We start from the raw sequence: 18,368 nt of genomic DNA, 5'->3' as shown, positions 1-18,368 counted from the left end.
ATGTGCTCACAAGAAAAGGGAAGATTTGCTGCTACTACGGGTTTTGTTTTCTTTGGAGACTGGCTTCAGACTCACCACATAGCTAATCTCTAATTCTGAATTCTGAATCTCTAATTCTCCTGCCTCCACCTCCCTGTTGTGAGCATCCTGGGTGTTCACCACCACACCCAGATCACTGAGGTTTTATTTTAAATTTTTTTCTTGGATGTACAAAAGGAAAAAAAAACAATGATGTAAAGGAATTGCAAGTAAATATTGGATACACATAAAGGATAATTATATATTGGGCCAGCAAGATGGCTCAGCAGGTAAAGGAGCTTGCTGCCAAGGCTGAGGGTCTGAGTTTGGGCCTCGAGACCCACAAGGAAAGAACCAGCTCAAGCAAATTGTTCTCTCATCTCCACGTGCATACTGTGGAACACATGAAGCACCCTCCTCCAAATAGAATAAATGAGAAAAAAAATGTAAAAAGTATCAGAACTGTTAGTATATTATGTCACTATTAAATTGTGGGCACTCTAGAGCAACCACATCTGCCGGGTGAACACCTTTAATCCCAGTCCTCGGGAGGCAGAGGTAGGTAGATCTCTGTGAGTTTGAAGCCAGCCTGGTCTATATAGTGAGTTCCAGGACAGTCATAGCTACACAGTAAGACCCTGTCTCAAAATAAAACAAAACAAACAAACAAACAAAACCCTCCCGAACATCTGAGAGGCACATGGGTAATTTTAAATGGCCCAGCAGCCCCATTTTTGAAAGCAGTTGAGTTGGGCAGTGGTAGCACACACCTTTATCCCAGTACTAGGGAAGCAGAGGCAGCCAGATCTCTGTGAGTTTGAGTCCAGTCTGGTTTATAAAGTAAGCTCTAGGACAGCCAGGGCTGTTACACAGAGAAATCCTGTCTTGGGAAAAAAAAAATTGGTTGAAACCAATAAAACAATCACATTGTCATTTAAATATGTAATAAATATTGTTATGAGATATTTAACTTTCATGTAAACCTTTGGGGTCTGTGTGGTTTTATACTTTCTGCACATCTTAATGAGCAGCTACATTTTAAATGCTCAAAGCTGCCACATGTGGCTGCTAGCTTCCATGTGGGATGGGATAGTTCTAGAAGGTTTCTTGTTCTTTCATTCTCACCCAACCAGGAAGGAAGGAAGTCCCCAGAGGCTTGTCTCTTTCAAGCCTCCTATTGCTGGCTAATTAAATCCCTAAGCAACGGCTGAGTCACTTTCAACTGCAGAAAACAATTTAAGAAATCTGTCTCAGAGCCAAGAACACAGCTCCCCACGTACGAGGAGGGAGGCGAGTCCTCTAGATGAGAAGCCTTGGAGGAGGGAGAGTGCGGAATCAGGTGCTCCTGTGTGGGAGGGAAGAGGTAAACCATCACTAAGGGCTGGGGGAGAGCAGAGGAGAGAAAGGGTCCCAGCTGAGTCATGTTCTTTCAGCCTGTCCCTGAGGCAGGGACTGGGGCATGTTCATTTCGGAGAGACAGAACCCAAGATCATCAACACTCAAGTCTGGCTCTTCATCTAATTCATAACCCCTGAGCTCTGGTCGAGCATGCTCACAGTATGCATAGCGTTTGGTACACGGCATGTCCAAGTGTGCAGTGTTTACATAGACTGTGTTATCTGCAGGATGCATAATCTATTTGCAGACGGATCTCAGGATCTAAAATTGTCTCCACACTTCCCAGTAAAGGGGCTGTTTCTTTCTCCTCCTCTGCCTTTCCTTTTCATCCACCCACTACTTGTGGTAGACTCCTGTGAGAAAAGCAGTATGAGGATTGGAGGGAGTAGGAGACTGAGATAACAGAGATGGAGGAGACAGATACAGAGCGTCAGCAGGAATGAAGATCCACGCGGGAGCCATCGGGTCTCTGTCATCTGACTGGGGGCAAGAGAGGAGAGATTGCCAGAAGTTTATCTGCTTCAGAATATCTTATTGACCCCAGCCCTTGTATGGTGAGTGTTAACCCCACTAGGTAATCCAGAGAGAAGGCATTTTCTCCCAAAGACCCTGTTAACACAAAGCTGGAGGCAGCCCAGAAGGAAAAGCAGCTGAGCCTGCCCTCTCTGGCACCACATTGCTCTGTTGACACCCTGGTGGCCACTTTCTAGCTGTGCTGCCCTGGACAGTTGGCTGAAGTGTCTCTGCTTTGGACTCTTTTAAAAAAAAGATTGTTTTTATTTGAAGCATGTGTGCTTTGCTTGCACATACATATATGTACTACGAACGTACGTTCAGTGCCTGAGGAGGCCAGAAGAGGGCATCAGATCCCCTGGAACTGGAGTTACAGATGGACTGTGAGCTGCTGCATGGGTGCCGGGAACTGGATTTTGGTCTTCTGCAAGAGCAGACGATATTCTTAGGCACTGAGTGTCTCTCTGGCCCCTCTGCTTTGGACTCTTCATTTTAAAGCTGAATAATGAGATAATTTGACCAGATAGGGTTTTCTAGGGGGTGAGCTAAGACAAGATTTCACAGAGCTTGGAGAGTTGGCACTTGAGAACCTGTTTATGTGGGTAGCGTGCAGATGCTCCCTCATCCTTTGCTGGAACCTCACCTCAGAGCCAGTGAGGAAGTTTGTTAAGTGTGAGCGTCCAGACTTGACACTGAGCGGGAAACCCTTCTGGAAGAGAGTCACAGACAAGTCTCATTTGTCCTCTGTTCCACAGCACTGGTGTACTAGAATATTAAGCATTCATCTGAATGGTGCCAAAAATAACCAGAGGCCAAGCGATGTGGTGGGAAAGACGGAGGTTGTGGAGCTGGACAGGTCTCTAGGGGAACTCTGTCCCTGTCCTTCGCAGGCTGTGTCTGAGCCTGTTTCCCCAACACTGCAGTGGAGAGTTTGACAGCTTTCTTTACGCTTGGGATAAGGATTAGTTTGTGTCTTATGGTCCGTAAACAGTCAGGATGGAGCATTCATTTTATTAACACCAAGCTCTGGAGAGTGTCCCTGGCATCACTGGAGCTGTCCAGCCCTGTGCCCAGCATGACAAAGAGCTGGATTTTCTGCAGGAAGAACTAGTGACTAGATATTGGTGGGCAGACCACTGAGGACCAGTGGTGTAAGCGGTGGGGAAGCTGGGTGAGCAGAGCAGGCAGTGGAGAAGGTCCTCTATCGGGTTCTCACTCCTCCCCCTCCTCTTCCTCCCTTTCCTCCTCCCCTTCCTCCTCCAAATCCTCTCCATGCTTCACTGATTTACACCCTGGCTCCTTTTTTGCTTTACATTTGGAGACAGGGTCACACTAAATTGCCCAGGCTGAACTTGAACTCATCCCCTGCCTTAGACTCCTGAGCCTCTGGGGTTACAGGCCTGGCTCAATGGCTTATGGTTTTTTTGTTTTTTGTTTTTGTTTTTGTTTGTTTGTTTTTGTTTTTCGAGACAGGGTTTCTCTGTGTAGTTTTGGTGCCTGTCCTGGATCTCACTCTGTAGAGCGCTGGAATTAAAGGCACAAGCCACCACCACCCTGTGGTGTTGGTGGTGTTCTCTACCACCTGGTCGAGGGAGGAGCCTCTTTGATATCATCCATTCACTCCTAATTTGCAGCATGTGATACATAGTCCAGCCTTCAACATCAAGTCTACAAATCACACACAGGATTCACAGCCAGGTCGGAAGGAATTCTGAAGCCTCACCAACAGTGTGGCAAGTGTCTCCCCATGTCCCACATTCTGCCCTCAGACACCCAGCAGTAATCCCCCTTGTCTCTGGTCCAGGTCTCTGTCTTTCCCCTGCATATGTGTGTGTTTCTTTGTCTTTCTCTTTCTCTCTCCAACAAGGTCTCAGCTATCCCAGGATGGCCTTGAACTTGTTCTGTAGCTGTGGTTGATTTTTGACCTTCTCTTTCTCCTACCTCCACCCCCCAGCTTCCCCCCAAGTACTGAGATTACAGATGTGTGCTACTATGTCCATGTTAGAAGGTGCTAGGGATCAAACCCTGTGCCTCATGCATGTTATGCAGATGAGCTGAGTCCCAGGCTCCTCAGTCCATAGTCTCCATAGTCCCAGTTCTAAGTCTCCTTGGTTTTACAGATGAGGACCTGTAGGCACAGAAGTTTTGGGCAACCAGCCCTCTTTCTACCCCTCTGGGCCCCACCACTCAGATCTGGGAGGCAGAGTCCTGGTTTGAACCCAGGCAGTCTTGCACCACAGAAGGTTGGGCCTGATGCCAACTTGGGAGCAGGCCTCAGGCAGTCCACGGACTCTGCCCAGGGGAGAGGGAGGCTCCCTCCGATGGACAGCAGGAACTTGGCAATGTCTTGTCCCCCATCTTGCCCTCCCAGATCATTGAGGCAAAAAGAAAAAGAAAGAGTCTTTTCAACCTCTTTCATTTTATGTCTTGTTAAAGGATAACCTTGTGGGTGAGAGGAAAATCATGACTCTCCTACAGATAGAAAATGAAAATGTGCTGAGGATTCCAAGTTGTGTTGTCAACAGAACGGCTACATGTGTGTTATTAAAAGGAACACTTTAGGGCCTGGGATGTATCTCAGTTGGTAGAATGCCTCCTATCACACATAAGGCCCCGGATTCAGCTTCCAGTCCTGCAGTGAAGGGGGGCAAAGGCAGGAGGGTCAGAGTTCAAGGGGAAAGAGAGGGGAGGGGAAGGGAGGGGGAAATGGAGGAAGAGAAGGGGATGGACAAGGAGGTGCGGCAGGAGGAAGAGGAGGAGGGGCAAGAAAAGAAAAGAAAAATTTTAGACAAATTCCACTTAACAGTGTTTATCTGAGCAAAAAAAAAAAAAAAAAAGACTAACCAGGCAGTCCTCGGAACTAGAACAGGCTAACCTGGTCAGATAACGTTTTGTGGTCAGAGTCAGGAAGTGGGGTACACAGACAGTTTGACTGGTTACAGCTCAGTGCTCCCCTTATTTGAGTTTGACCTACTCCGTTGGCCACCTGTGGTTGATTGAAGCTCAGCTACCGTTGAATTGGCTGAGACTCGCCACTTGTTACAAATGTGTGTTCCTGAGGTGAGAAGCAGCTTAGCCTTAGAGCCCTGAATAGTATGCATGTGCACAAGTAAGTGTGTGTGTGTGTGTGTGTGTGTGTGTGTGTGCACGTGTATGCTTGATAGTGTGTGTTCATTCACATGTGTGGAGGCCAGAGGTCAACTTCAAGTGTTCCTTGAGAACCATCTGCTTTTGAGGCGGGGTCTTTCACTGGGACGTGAGGCTCAGCAATTTACCTAGATTGACTGGCTATGGAGCCCCAGGATCTTCCTGTTTTTGTCCCTCTAGTGCTGGGATTACAAACTGTGCTGCTACAATCTTACATGGGTGCTAGGGATAGAATTCTGGTCTGCATATTTGCCGGGCAAGCACTTTACCAACCGAGCCAAGTCCTCAACTCCAAGGCCCCGAGTTCAAACCCCAGCACCAATAAATATTTCTAAAATATACTTCTCAGTTAGGCTTTCGGTTAGAATACCTGCTAAGTGAGGCTTGTGTCCGCAGACTCACCAAGGAGGAAGACTTCATCAGCAGTGTCCCAGGTGTTTCAAAGGAACCTGAAGGAAAGACATGAACTGATCAGAAATACTGAATTGAATGCTAAACTGGTTTTTCTAGGGCAGGGAGAGGAGCTGTTAGCATCCATTGGGCAGGGTCATTACTGACGATCTCCGATGGACAGCAGGAACTTGGTAATGTCTTGTCCCCCATCTTGCCCTCCCAGATCATCGAGGCAAAAAGAAAAAGAAAGAGTCTATTCAACCTGTTTCATTTTATGTCTTGTTAAAGGATAACCTTGTGGGTGAGAGGAAAATCATGACTCTCCTACAGATAGAAAATGAAAATGTGCTGAGGATTCCAAGTTGTGTTGTCAACAGAACGGCTACATGTGTGTTATTAAAAGAAACACTTTTAAGAACAGGATTGCTTCTCCTGGTTCTACACTGTGGTAAATAGTGGCTTCTTTTCTGTTCTGACAGGGTGTCACATAGTCAAGGCTGGCGCTATGTTCTTTGCATCCTGTGTCTTTACAACGTGTACCTATCGTTATGCTATTTATGCAACAAATACATGCTTTTTAGAGACTACAAGTTCAGCATCTTCCTTTCTTCACCTTTTTCTTCTGCTAAGACTAAGTGTGTTCACTTTGTGTCCTGGTTGGCGGCTCTGCTCTCCGAAGCGTTTGTGATCCAACGCTTCTGTTTCTGGTTCTGTTGATGTCACTCATGGTGCTTTGGTTTCTTATGATGCTGTTTATTTATTTTTTCAACTGTGTGTTTATGTCCTAGGAAGCTGCATGGAATCCCAGAAAGACTGCTTTAAGATAAAGAAATATGCGATTCAACAGATGCAGTCTTCCGTTGTCTTACTAAGAACACTGGGACCTGGAGAGCACGCTCTTCAAGTCACATCTGCTTGAAAGGGAGACTAAAATCTATGCCAGATCCCTTTCTAGCCCTGAAGGGGCTGAGAAAGTCATCAGTATCTGAAGGGAATTGCTAGCATCAATCACTAATAAAATGGAGCCTGGAGGCCATGAAAAAGAGGCAAGAAAGCATTGGATGAATCCTCAAGAATGCAGCAGAGTGGTCCTGTCTAGGTGACTTGCACAAGGACATTTGTCTAACAGCAGCTGTCTCCAGGAGCCATTTAGCTCTGGCCACAGGCCCCTATAACACTGGTCTTTGCTTCAGAACAGCGTGCACAGACTCCTTTCTTGCCTTTAAAGACTTACCTTCTGCCCCAGCCCCCTGGTTAGGCCTATGATCCAGCACAGTGTGTATTTTGTAATCCTCTACTGTTCTCATATCAACCTGGTTTTGCAGAGCTGGCCTCTGTTGTTTAATCTGGATCAAACAGATAGGCCACATAGAACTGTGGGGCTAAACATCATTTCAGAGACTTGTTCCCAGACAATCCATTTGTCCTTCTGAGCAGTCGTTAGTTTTCTGTAAATGCCTTTCTGCCCCTGCTCTTTACTACCAGAGTTACAAGCCCCAGAGTCTAACCACATTTTTGGGGCTGTCCCTGTGTGTGTGTGTGTGTGTGTGTGTGTGTGTGTGTGTGTGTGTGTGTGTGTGTGTTGTACAGGGAGATAAATGCTGGTCTCTGCTGTTAATCTGTCTTTCCTGGTTTAGCTTGCAGACTCCAGTTCCTCCCTTACTGTCTTAGTTACTGTTCTTCTGCTGTGATGGAACACCATGACCATGGCAATTTATAGAAGGAAGCATTTAATTGGTGGCTCGGGTACAAGTTCAGATGGATAGTCACAGTCATCGTGGTGGGGAGCGTGGTGGCGGGCAGGCAGGAAGGACTGGCACTGGAGCAGGAGCTGAGCACTCACATCTGATCCTAGAAAGTTCCAAGCTGAGAGATTGGTCCGGTCATAGGGTTTTGAAACCTCAAAGTCTGTCCCCAGTGACACACCTCCTCTAACAAGGCCACACCTCCTAGTCCTTCCCAAGCAGTTCCATTAAGTGGGTCCAAGCATTCAAGCATATGAACCTATAGGGGCCATTCTCATTCAAACTACCACTCACTGTATGCACGTATATTTGTAATTTTGTTTTTGTTGTTTTTAATTTTTATTTTATGTGTATGGATGGAGACAGTAATCAGAGAAGGCCATCTCATCCTGGGTCTCTTTCCTAGAACCCCCACCAAGCCCTCAAGGCTTTCTCATGCTTCACTGGTCAGAGTTGTGCGATCTACTTTTTCCTAAGCCAGTGCTTGGTGGTGGGGGTGGAAATATTATGACTGATTTGGTTGATCCCTGTAGAGTTGTGGGTCATCATCCTTTTCCAAGCCTCTAAAGGAAGGGATGGTGTAGAGAGCCGTGTATGGCCATGCCGCAAAGATGGCGCCGGCGTCCGGCTTCTGCCTTCCCGATGGCAGGTGCTCCTTATTTGGCTAAGGCTAGGATCTGGCTTGCTTCCGCACACCTGGACCTAATCTGGCTTGCTTGCGTATGTCTGACCCTATCGGCATTGTCCACGTGGCACCACGGGGTTGATTGCCCAGTGGCTATAAAGGGCGTGAGCTGGCTTTCCCCGGGAGGAGATAGGAGCTCGGAGGAGAGCGTGAGCGTGAGCGTGAGCGTGAGCGTGAGCGTGAGCGTGAGCGTGAGCGTGAGCGTGAGCGTGAGCGTGAGCGTGAGCGTGAGCGTGAGCGTGAAGAAGAAGATGGCTTTCCCCGGGGTCAGAAGATTGTCTCAAGGTTCCTGAATAAACCGCTTGGAGATGAGCCTGGCGTCGCGTCTTCCTTGCTGGTCGAGGCGGACGCGACAGGATGGACCAACAGAAACGGTAAGGAAGAAGGGAGGAACAGAAGCTGAGCAGCCATCAACTGTTCACAAAGGTCTCCAAATGTCCACTTCAAGAGGCCTCGAGGTCTGTCACTGGTTTCCTCTCCTGTTCTAGAGCCTGCACACACTGATGTAAGGACACTGTCCTAACGTCCCTCTTCCCTGAGAGATCAAGTGAGCTGATGGGTACTGATGGGAGTCTTTTCTTTCTTTTGAGATTAATGTAATTATGTCATCTCTTCCTGCCCTTTCCTCCTTCCAAACCCTCCCATATCCCTCTCCTTGCTCTTTAAAATTCATGGCCTCTTTCTTATTAGTTGTTGCTAGAGGCATACATGTGTACACAGATATATTCCTAAATAAGGAAGTACAACCTGCTCGGTCCTTAGAATGTTACTTGTATGTACATTTTCAAGGATGACCATTTGGTATTGGAGGTCTAATTGGTGTGCTCTTCCCTGGGGGACTATTTTTCCCACTCTCAGCATTCCTTAGTGACCTGTAGTTCTTTGTGTGGGATGGAGGCCTCATGAGTTTCTCCCATCTGCTCGGTCATTGCTCTTGTCCTTGTTCGGCTCACATTTGGGCAGGCATGTTGGTGACACTGTATGGATGTAACTTCTGACATTACTAGATGACACACTCAGCAAATTCCCTGATTTTCTGACTCTTGCAATCTTTCTACCCCCTCTTCCACAGTGATCTCTGAGCCTCATGTGCGCACTTTGTTTTGTAGATGTATCCATTGGGACTGGGCTCCACAACTCTGCGTTTTGATTGGTTATGGTTTTCTGCAATGGGCTCCATCTGTTACAAAAAGAAGTTTCCCTGGTGAAGGGTGAGGACCACCCTTACCTGTGGGCAAAAGAATGAACGTTTAGAGTGTAGTTAGGGATTATGGCGGTTTAATAAGTGGTGGTTGTAGGCTCTCTTTCAAGACCCATGACTTCACTAGCTCTGGTTGGCACGATTGCTGAGTGAACTGTTGGGTGCCACCAAGGTGTGTGCGCTATCACTGCGCCCTCAAGGTTGCTGTGCCATGCTGGCTACTGCTGTGATTCCTAGGTGTCATCGCTGGGTAGAACAGTTGGTGGCTTTCCTCCTCTGGAAGCTTGCCTGGTCCCTTCTGCTACCATGGAAGCTGGTCCTCAGGAGGAGGCTTTCAGGTCAGCTCCAGCTCAGGGGCCTCTGAGCCCCGTGTCTGAAGTGTACAGGGTCTTCAGCAATAGAGACTTACCTTCCACCTCTGGGTGGGGGGTGGCAACCAAGGTCAACAGTGATAACCTGTAATGTTTTGGGAGACCCTTGGACAGCACTGATAACAGCTCAAAAGAGGGCTTTCATGCCAGGTGCGGGGTTTTGTTAGATAGTCTTTGGCTCTCGGAGGGGGTGTTATCAGTCCAGATGAGAAAAGTTCATTTAAACCACATATGTCTATTTATGCACAGACCTATGTGTATTGTAGGGTTTTTCCAAGGTGGGTAGTTAATATTATGATTCCTTATGACTTTTCGGACATCTCACTGTTATTTTATCCTCTTCCATGCTTCTGTGTTTATCTCCCTTTGCCCTCCCTTTCCCAGTAATGGGAAATGGGAGATGATAGAAACTTTTTTGAAAGCCTTCGAACTGACAATGTCCAGAAGAGATGACAAAGCACTTTGCCAAGCGAGCGTTTGGCGACTGGTTAGTTGTGCCTCTTGATGAAGGCCCCACGTTTCCGCTCTCTGTTGTGGGCGGGGATTCTGAGAGCTGCATAGCCTTTGTTTCACAACTCCGCTGGGACAGAGCCTGCCTGGAGGGGTCAGGGAGGGGGGGAATTACTCCCACCCCCTTCCTTTCCAGTGAAATGTAATAAATATGAAAGTAAAACAAAAGACAGACAGACACAAAGCAGACTCAGGAATTAGGAAGCACGCCTTGACAAAAGCATTAGAGAACAGACAGGCAAAAGGGCAGATGTGCTCTGTCGTGGGCACTCTGAGGAGCCACTACTGCTTTTAAATATAAAGATTTATTCACACCCCCAGCTGTTCTCCAAGGTCCCTTCAGACCTAAAAAACTAAGGCCCTACTCCCTCTCAAGATGAAAACCGAGACCTCTCTTCTAGACCCACTCAGTAGTTCAATACACACATTGTATAGATAGGAAGTCAGAGGGAAAAAACTCTCTCCCTAAGCCCATTTCTCCTGTTTGTAACGTTTTGGGAAAATCTTAACAGAGGACAGTATAGTGGACAATATAATCAACACCTACCACCACTGCTCCTTATCAGAGAATTGTAATTTTACACACTTGTCTCGGGGATGTTCCTAAAGTTAAGAAATAAAACCTGAGCCGGGCGGTGGTGACGCATGCCTTTAATCCCAGCACTTGGGAGGCAGAGCCAGGCAGATCCTGAGAGTTTGAGGCAGACAAAGTTCTCTACGTTTATCCCCTGCTCTACTTTCCTCCTTTTCTCCATATTAAATCTGCCATGAGCAAACAGTGCTCCCAAACCCGTCAGAACATCTTGGTCCCTTTCTGTTAGTCTCTGTGCTTCATGGCCACCATCAGGTGAGCCGTTCTGCTCTACCAACACTGTCTTATATGACAAGGGTATTCTGCAGAAGGGATTAAGCCAAGAAATTTTGAGATGGGGAGGTCATCCTGGGTGGGCCTGGTGTCTTCGTTGCAGGGTCCTAGTTAGGGTCTGAGTCCAAGGAGACATGGTGATGTAGGAGGTTGGTGACAATGAAGCAGAGGCTGGTATGATGCGGCTGTCTCCATCCGTTTTCTGTAGCTATAACTGGGTAATCTATAAAGAGCAGGAATCTATTTTTACAGTTCTGGGGGTTGGGAAGTCCAAAGCCTGGGGGTGAGCATCTGGCAAGGGGTTTCTTGCTGTATCATCGCCACAGTGGAGAATGTCACACGAGAGAAAGAGCATGTTAAGAACACAGCTGAGGGAAAGGAAGCTCTCACAAGAATTAACCTACTCCCAAGGCAACTGCATCAGCCTATTCACAAGGGCAGAGCGCTCATAGCTCAAGTACCTCTCAGAGGTCTACCTCTCATCGCTGTGGCTGGGGAATTACATGTCTAGTACAAAGCTTTCAGAAGACATTCAAACCATGTCTTGGTCAAGAGCCAAGAAGTACAGGCTGCCTCTTGAATGTGGGAAAGGCAAGCGTTCTCCTAGAAAGTCGCCCTGCCGACCCATCTGCAGATTTTGCCCTCAAGAATTCAAGATCACAATGTGTTGTTTCAAGCTTCCATGTGTTATTTTGTTATGGCAGAGACAGGAAACCAACAGTGTTGGGTGAGCTTCTACTGGCCCATTGCATTGTGGTAGTGGTGGTTGTTTTTATTTTTGTTTTGTTTTTGAGATAGGGTCTCCCTATGTAACTTGGGCTAGCCTTGAACTCCAAAGCCTCTTTCTTCAAACTCCTGCAAAACATGTGGTCTATGTTTTTATATTTGAGTTAGCGAGTTATAGAGACAATGGCTATCCCTCCCCCCCACAGCTGAGGACCCAACCCAGGGCCTTGATTGATTGATTAGTTTGAGACAAGATCTTACTATGTAGCTCTGGCTGACCTGGAACTCTTTGTAAATCAGGCTGGCCTCAGACTCACAGATATTTTCCTGCCTCTGCCTCCTGGGTGCTAGGATTAAACATAGCATCACCATGCTTGGCCCTAGAGACAATGATTTTGTTTTATGTGTTTTTTGTACTCACCTGATGCTTTTGAAATCTCGGTAATGAGTTTATCTAGCTTAACATGTGATGGGATTCTGTCGTGAGACCATCCCACAGTTCATGTCAGGCTCTAAAACAAGTGTCAGATGTTTCTAATTTTCCACAGCAATGGCCATCTTTGTTCTGTTAGTCAGGCAAACGCCTAAGAGAAAGCTTACAGGTGGATGGCTTCATTGGGCTTCTGCTTTGAGGCGCTTCGCTTCAGCTCATGGCTCAGTGGCTCCTTTGTTCCTGGCCTGTGATGAAGAAGAGCTTAGGAAGGGTGTGTGCTAGAGCAGGGGTGCTCACCTGCTGCTGGTCAGAAGCAGGGAGAGTGACAGGGAGGGGCCAAGGACAAGATGCCCTCCAAAGGCACCCCCCCCCCCCCCCCCCCCCCGTGTGACCTACTTTTTCCAGGTTCTCTGCCTCCTAAAGTTTCCACTAACTCCCAAAATAGCATGGTCAGCTGAGAGCCAAGCCTTCAACACACATGCCTACCAGGCACATTTCATATTCCAACTCTAACACTCATATGTGTTTCTGTGTACATGTATCTACACATAGCACACAAACACATGAAGTCCACTAGAGTGTCTAGAATTTTCAGATGAGAGATTTGCTCCATCCTCTAGATTATGGAATAAATTTCAAAATCCTCAGCATGTGTGCACACACGGATGGCCTAACCAGGAGAAGGACAGGATACAGGGGACACAAGAAGAAGAAAGCCTTCTTGCTGACTTTAGCTCCTCTGTTTGCGTTTTCTACAGGCATGCACAACCATACTTGAAAATTCTACCCTGGCATTTTTGCCCACAAAGTAAAGATTGAAAGCAGTCTTCAAGCTAAATACAAACATGGTTTTATTTGGCTTATACAGTGTTTTAAATATGGAAATATTCAAGTAATATTAGATAATTAGGATCTATAATCCAAAATTCCAGCTTCTCTTGGAAAATGGAAAAGTTGAAAATATTTCACCTGCATTTTCATGTGCTAAACACTGAGCAAAATTAGTATGGTTTTTTGTTTGTTTGTTTTAAATTTTAGATGTGAGAATGTTTTGCCTGAATGTATATCTGTGCATCACGTGCATGCCCTGGGCCCATAGAGGCAGCAGAAGGTGTTGGATCCCCTAGGACTAGAGTTGAAGATGGTTGTGAGCCACTACGTGGGTATGGGGAACTGAAGCCTGGTCCTCTGGAAGCAGCCAGCATTCTTAGCTGCTGAACCATGTTTCCATCCCAGGGCCAATTATCTTTAAGCAGAACAAGTTTTGCATGTTCTGTCACAGTCTTATTGGTTCCTTTTCTTAAAGCTGTGACCAGATCCCTGGAAGAAAGCAACTTAAGAGGTGGGCATGATGACACATGCCTGTCATTCAGGAGGGTGCAGCATGGGGGTCAGTTCAAGGTCATTTTCAACCATGCAGCGACTTTGAGGCCAGTGTGGTCTACCTGAAGCCCTGTCTTAAAACAAACAAACAAAAAGGGACCCAAAGAGGAAGGAGTCACCCGGGCTCATGGCGTGTGGGACAAGAGTCTTTAGTGGTGAGCAAGGCGTGGGCCCTTGCCGCTGGGACAGGAGCGTGAGGCAGTCATGACATTGGGTCGATGGTCAGTTAGCAAAGAGCAGAGGGCATCGGGGTCGGTATATAACTCTCAAAGGCTGCCCTCCCGGGACCCACTTCCTCCAGTGAGATTCCATCTTCTAAAGGTTCTACAACCTGAAAAAAATAGCGCCCCCATCTGGAGACCAGTGTTCAAACACATGAGCCTGTGGGGGACATTCCACACCCAAACCTAATGGTCCCACCTTCTCTCTTGGTTTTCACGTAGTCTGTCTCCCAGTCCCCTGTAGTGTTTGAGTTTTTCACCTCAGCAAGAGCTACCAAATAAACAATAATACTTACACCTAAATTTTAATTTTAGAAAGCAAAACTTCCAGGTATAAGTATGTTCCAAATGTTGCTGATTAGTCTATATTTTTATCTAGTGTTAAGCCTGGCAGTTCTAGATTCATCTTCTTTTATAAGTGTTTTGCCTGCATGTATGCATATGTACCACACATGTGCCTGTTGAGGTCAGAAGAGGTCTTGGACTCCCCAGAGCTGGAGTTGCAGGTGGTTGTGAACCATTGTGGAGGGACTGGGAATCAAACCAGGTGTTCTCAAGGACAGCAAGTGCTGTTAACCACTGAGCCATCTCTCCAGTCTCTAAATCTGGCAATTCTAACCCCAGGTCCCCATCTTTTACGGCATGATCTCCCCCACCCAAGCTTCATCCCCCTTTGCTCTCTTCCTCAGGCCCTCTGCTCTGGTCCAGTCAGAGTGCTAGCCACATTCCTGCAGACTGTTTACGTCCTTCCTGTGGGAAGTCCTGCCTCTGTTCCTCTTCAGCAACTCAGCATTACCTTATCTTCCCTCGAAGACAAATTGAAGCTCCAGGCCCCAAGGAAATGTTCTTGGCCTTGACCTTCCACACTCCCTGCTCCCCCTGCTCTGTTGGAACGCTCACTTCACTTCGTTTCCTTTTGAAAAAAATGTTAAAGATTTATTTCATTTTCAGATTTGTTTTAAATTATTTTATGTATAGATGTTTTTGCCTGCATATATATCTGTGCACCACTTGTACAGACCACCTCTTGGAGGCCAGAAGAAGACATTGGATCCCTGGAACTAGAGTTACAGACAGTTGTGAGCCACAGTGTGGGTGCTGGCAATCAAACCCGGGTCCTCTGGAAGAGCAGCCCGTGCAGTTCACCACTGAGCCATCTCTCCAGCCCGTATTTTATTTTAAATTGTATGTGTGTCTGTGTGCCTGTGTATGTCTACAAATGTTCGAGCACATGAATGCAGATGCATATAGAGCCACAGGCAGTTGTGAGCCACTTAATGTGGGTGTTGGGAATCAAACTCATGTCTTCCGCAAGCTCAGCAAGTGTTTTTAAGCACAGAGCCATCTCTCAATCCCAAATTTATCATTTTGAAGTCAGCCATGTCATTTTTCTATAGGGCTCCTCCAGCTGGCCTATAATCATGAACTGACACTCATTGCCGCGTGCCTTACCTGTCTGCATGCGGGAGGCAGTCCATAAGAGTCCAGGGTGGTGTCTTAATTCACTTTTCACCCCCAAACTTGTTGATTCAAATAGTTAACCAAGGTTAGGGAGGCAGATCCCTCATCAAGGGCACTTGCTGCTCTTCCAGACATTTCTGTTCCCAGCACCTGTGCCGGGAGGTTCATGGTAACCCCAGCTCCAGCACATCCAACACTCTCTTCTGGCCTCACACAGGCATAGACACACAGACAGACAGCTGGGCATACGTACATATAAATCAGAAACAAAATATATCATACAGACAAGCACACATACACAAAAATTAGAATCAAAATAAATCACACACAGACAATACACACATACACACAAGTCAGAAACAAAACAAATCACACACAGACAATACACACATACACACAAGTCAGAAACAAAACAAATCACACAGACAAACATACATACACATAAATCAGAAACAAAATCTTTGAAAATTAAAAGTGAAATAGTTAATTGACTAAGCTCAGGTTACTGTACCAAATGCCATTATCTGGGTGTTACTATAAGCTGAGTGATCCAGGGCTGACATGCCGTCTGCTTCAGTGTCTGGTGTGGGCTCTCTGTTTGGTAGATGTGTCCTTGCCTGCAGGAAGGGAAGAACAAACTTGCTTAGGCCTGTAGTATAAGGATACCCTCCCAGGAGCGTCTACTCCATAACTTCATCCAATCCAATTAAGTCCCAAAGATCTCACCTCTTAGTTCCACCATGGGAGGAGGGATTCCAACACCATAGATCGGAGAAGGGAGGGTGGACACAGTCATTCAGTCCCTGACAGCAAAGTTTACTGAAGTTCATGATTCTGTGGGTTGGGTGGATGGTTCTGGTCTGAACTGGTTTGGTTGGGTGGGACCAGGTGGTGAAGGATGGCTTCATTCACGTCTGGGGTCTTGTATAGCTGGAGCCTCTTGTTCTCAAGGAGGCAGGCTTGTTCCCACAGTGGCAGCTCTGCCTCTATGACATGGGTCGTCTTCCCTCCGGTCAGAGGTCAGATAGCTGTGCCCAGGTTCAATGGACAGGGAAGCAGATTCTACTGCTTGTTGGGTAGAGGGAGATCTCTCTGCAAAGGAACGTATATTCAGGGAGGCTGTTACTGAAACCGTGTAGTACAGACAAGAATGAGCATCCTGCTTCCCACGGACTTAAGATGCTCAAAATCCATCTCTATTCAAGAGGCATGCCTATGTTCAACCCTCATCTCCACATGCCATTGTGTCTAGAACTTCCACTGGTACGCGAGGTTCCTCCCCCACCTTCCCCTCGGAGCTGGCTTATGCCTGGAAAGCTCCTCATCTCCTTTGAAGGCAGATTATTGCCTCTCCTTTAAGTCTCCCTCTAAAATCGCTTCCTGAGGGAGCCTTTGCTGATTTTCCCAGTCAGGTATCCTGAGCTCCACACTGTATCTCCTGTGGCTGGCTGTCTTCTCAGCCCTTCCCACTGATGTCAAGAACAGCTTGTGTAACCATTTGTCCCATGTCACCTCTCCCTCTGTCATGAAGAGCCATGCAGCAGACTCAGTCTATCTTGTTCCCAGCATCCAGCACACAACAGGTGCTTGGTGCTGAGGCAGGGGAGAGGAGAAGGCATCTGGGATGGGAGGCAGACACATGAATGAGCTTGGGGATTACTCGTCGTGGAAAAGACCTGTGTAGAACCTCTCGGAGCGTAAGGCTTGCAATGCTGAAACCTGCTGGAGAGCGACACTAATTGTACAAAACAATTCCCGAACAACTTTGGATCCAACATGAAATATCAGATGCTGACCATGATGCCAGGGGAGGTCAAGCAGGGGTCAGGACAGGCCAGGGGGATTACAGACTTCATACAAGGTCCAGGAGAAGAGGAGGATTTAGAGGCAATGAGGTTGGAGGAGCCATGGCCAAGACCATGATAGGATCCTCTGTGGCTCCCGTTATGATGGTGCCCTCAAAGCCACTAAGCCCAGGAGAGAAGGGCAGGAGAGTCAGTGGAGGTCCAACAGAGCCATCGCTGCCTTCACTGAAACAGTAGAGAAAATGGCGTTAGAGAAGATTGAAGATCAATAGGGCAGCTTGTTTAGAGCCTAACGTCTACTCTGTGTGTGTCTAGAAGCAAGTTCATTCTCTCTGTGCCCCCCATTCTTTCTCTCTCTGTCTCTGTCTCTCTCCCTCTCTCTGTCTCCCTCTCTCTCTCCCTTTCTCTTCCCCCTCTCTCCCTCCCTCCCCCTCCCTCCCCTTTGTAATTATTACTATGAAAACTCTTAAGCATACGTAAAGCAGAGAGCACAAAACTTCCATCGTCAACGTCAACCAGCTCTGTATTTCTCTTTTTTAAAGCTTTAGACACTGTCCTAACTCCCTAACTACTCCTGTACGCATCTCTGCAACAGACAAGGGCCTTTTCTTACATAACACAGTATCTTTTCCACACCCAAGAAAAGTAAAACATGATTCCTTCAAAGTCCCTTATAGCCTATTGTATATTCAAATTTTCCTATTATCTAAAAATAGCCTTTAATAATTCATTTATTTGAACAAAGAGCTGAACAAGTTCCACACATGCTTTAGTGATCTCTCTCTCTTTGACACAGGGTCTCATTAACCCAGATTGGCCTTGAACTTGTAGTAATCCTGTTGCTCCAGCCTCAGAAGAGCTGAGGTTACAGATGTGAGCCTCTACGCTGATGATGGGACTCTCAAGTCTTGTTTACTGTAAATTGTGGATGTTCTTTAAAAAAATTTCTTTTTAGATTGTTTCGTGGGTGTTTTGCCTGCATGTGTGTATATGTACTAGATGTGCCTGGTGCCAGGGGAGGTTACAAGAGGGGTTGGGTCCTTGGAACTAAAAATTGTAGATGTTCATGAGCCACCATGTGGATGCTGGGAACTGACCCTGGGTCCTCTGCAAGAACAGTGAGTGCTCTTCACCTCTGAACCATCTCTCCAGCTCCTGGTTGCTCTTTTTAAATCATGCCCTCTCTACTGACAACCTGCCTCTGCCCTCACAGCCTTTATCTCATCCTTAAAATTCCAGGGAGCTGCAGATTAAGAGTGAAATCAGCATGGGGAGGGGGTGGTCTGAGTATCTGAACCCTCGGAACTTGTGAAGAGATTCTTAATCAGCTCCAGGAGAAATAGATTAGAACAAGAGACTTAAGAACTGGAGTTGACCCCCACACTCTCTTAACTCCTAAGAATGTCAAGAATTTACCAAGATTATAGAAGGTGGATTCCTGTGGCCAAGAGAGGGAGAGCTAGAAAGAGGAACTGAGACAGATCTTATGGACA

At 46.9% G+C, this 18,368-nt stretch overlaps 2 long non-coding RNA genes across 2 annotated transcripts in view; one reads left to right on the top strand and one right to left on the bottom strand.

Annotated features, from left to right (window-relative positions):
- The first annotated feature begins 1,271 nt into the window (after nucleotides 1–1,271).
- LOC128110158 (uncharacterized) overlaps nucleotides 1,272–18,368 on the top strand; it is a 79,145-nt gene continuing 62,048 nt past the window's right edge. The window contains exon 1 of the long non-coding RNA XR_008218104.1: nucleotides 1,272–1,970. This is a non-coding gene — a long non-coding RNA (uncharacterized LOC128110158). The remainder of the gene's footprint in view (nucleotides 1,971–18,368) is intronic.
- On the bottom strand, nucleotides 12,833–15,900 carry LOC128110159 (uncharacterized). The gene is made up of 2 exons (XR_008218108.1): nucleotides 15,797–15,900; nucleotides 12,833–15,687 (listed from the first exon to the last, which is right to left on the bottom strand). It is a non-coding gene; the product is annotated as an uncharacterized LOC128110159 (long non-coding RNA).

The sequence above is a fragment of the Peromyscus californicus genome, unplaced genomic scaffold, assembly GCF_007827085.1.
Source record: "Peromyscus californicus insignis strain IS unplaced genomic scaffold, ASM782708v3 Scaffold_14__1_contigs__length_90479793_seg_2, whole genome shotgun sequence".
In the NCBI taxonomy this organism is placed as follows: Eukaryota; Metazoa; Chordata; class Mammalia; order Rodentia; family Cricetidae; genus Peromyscus; species Peromyscus californicus.
This window is presented reverse-complemented; position numbering and strand designations above follow the sequence as displayed.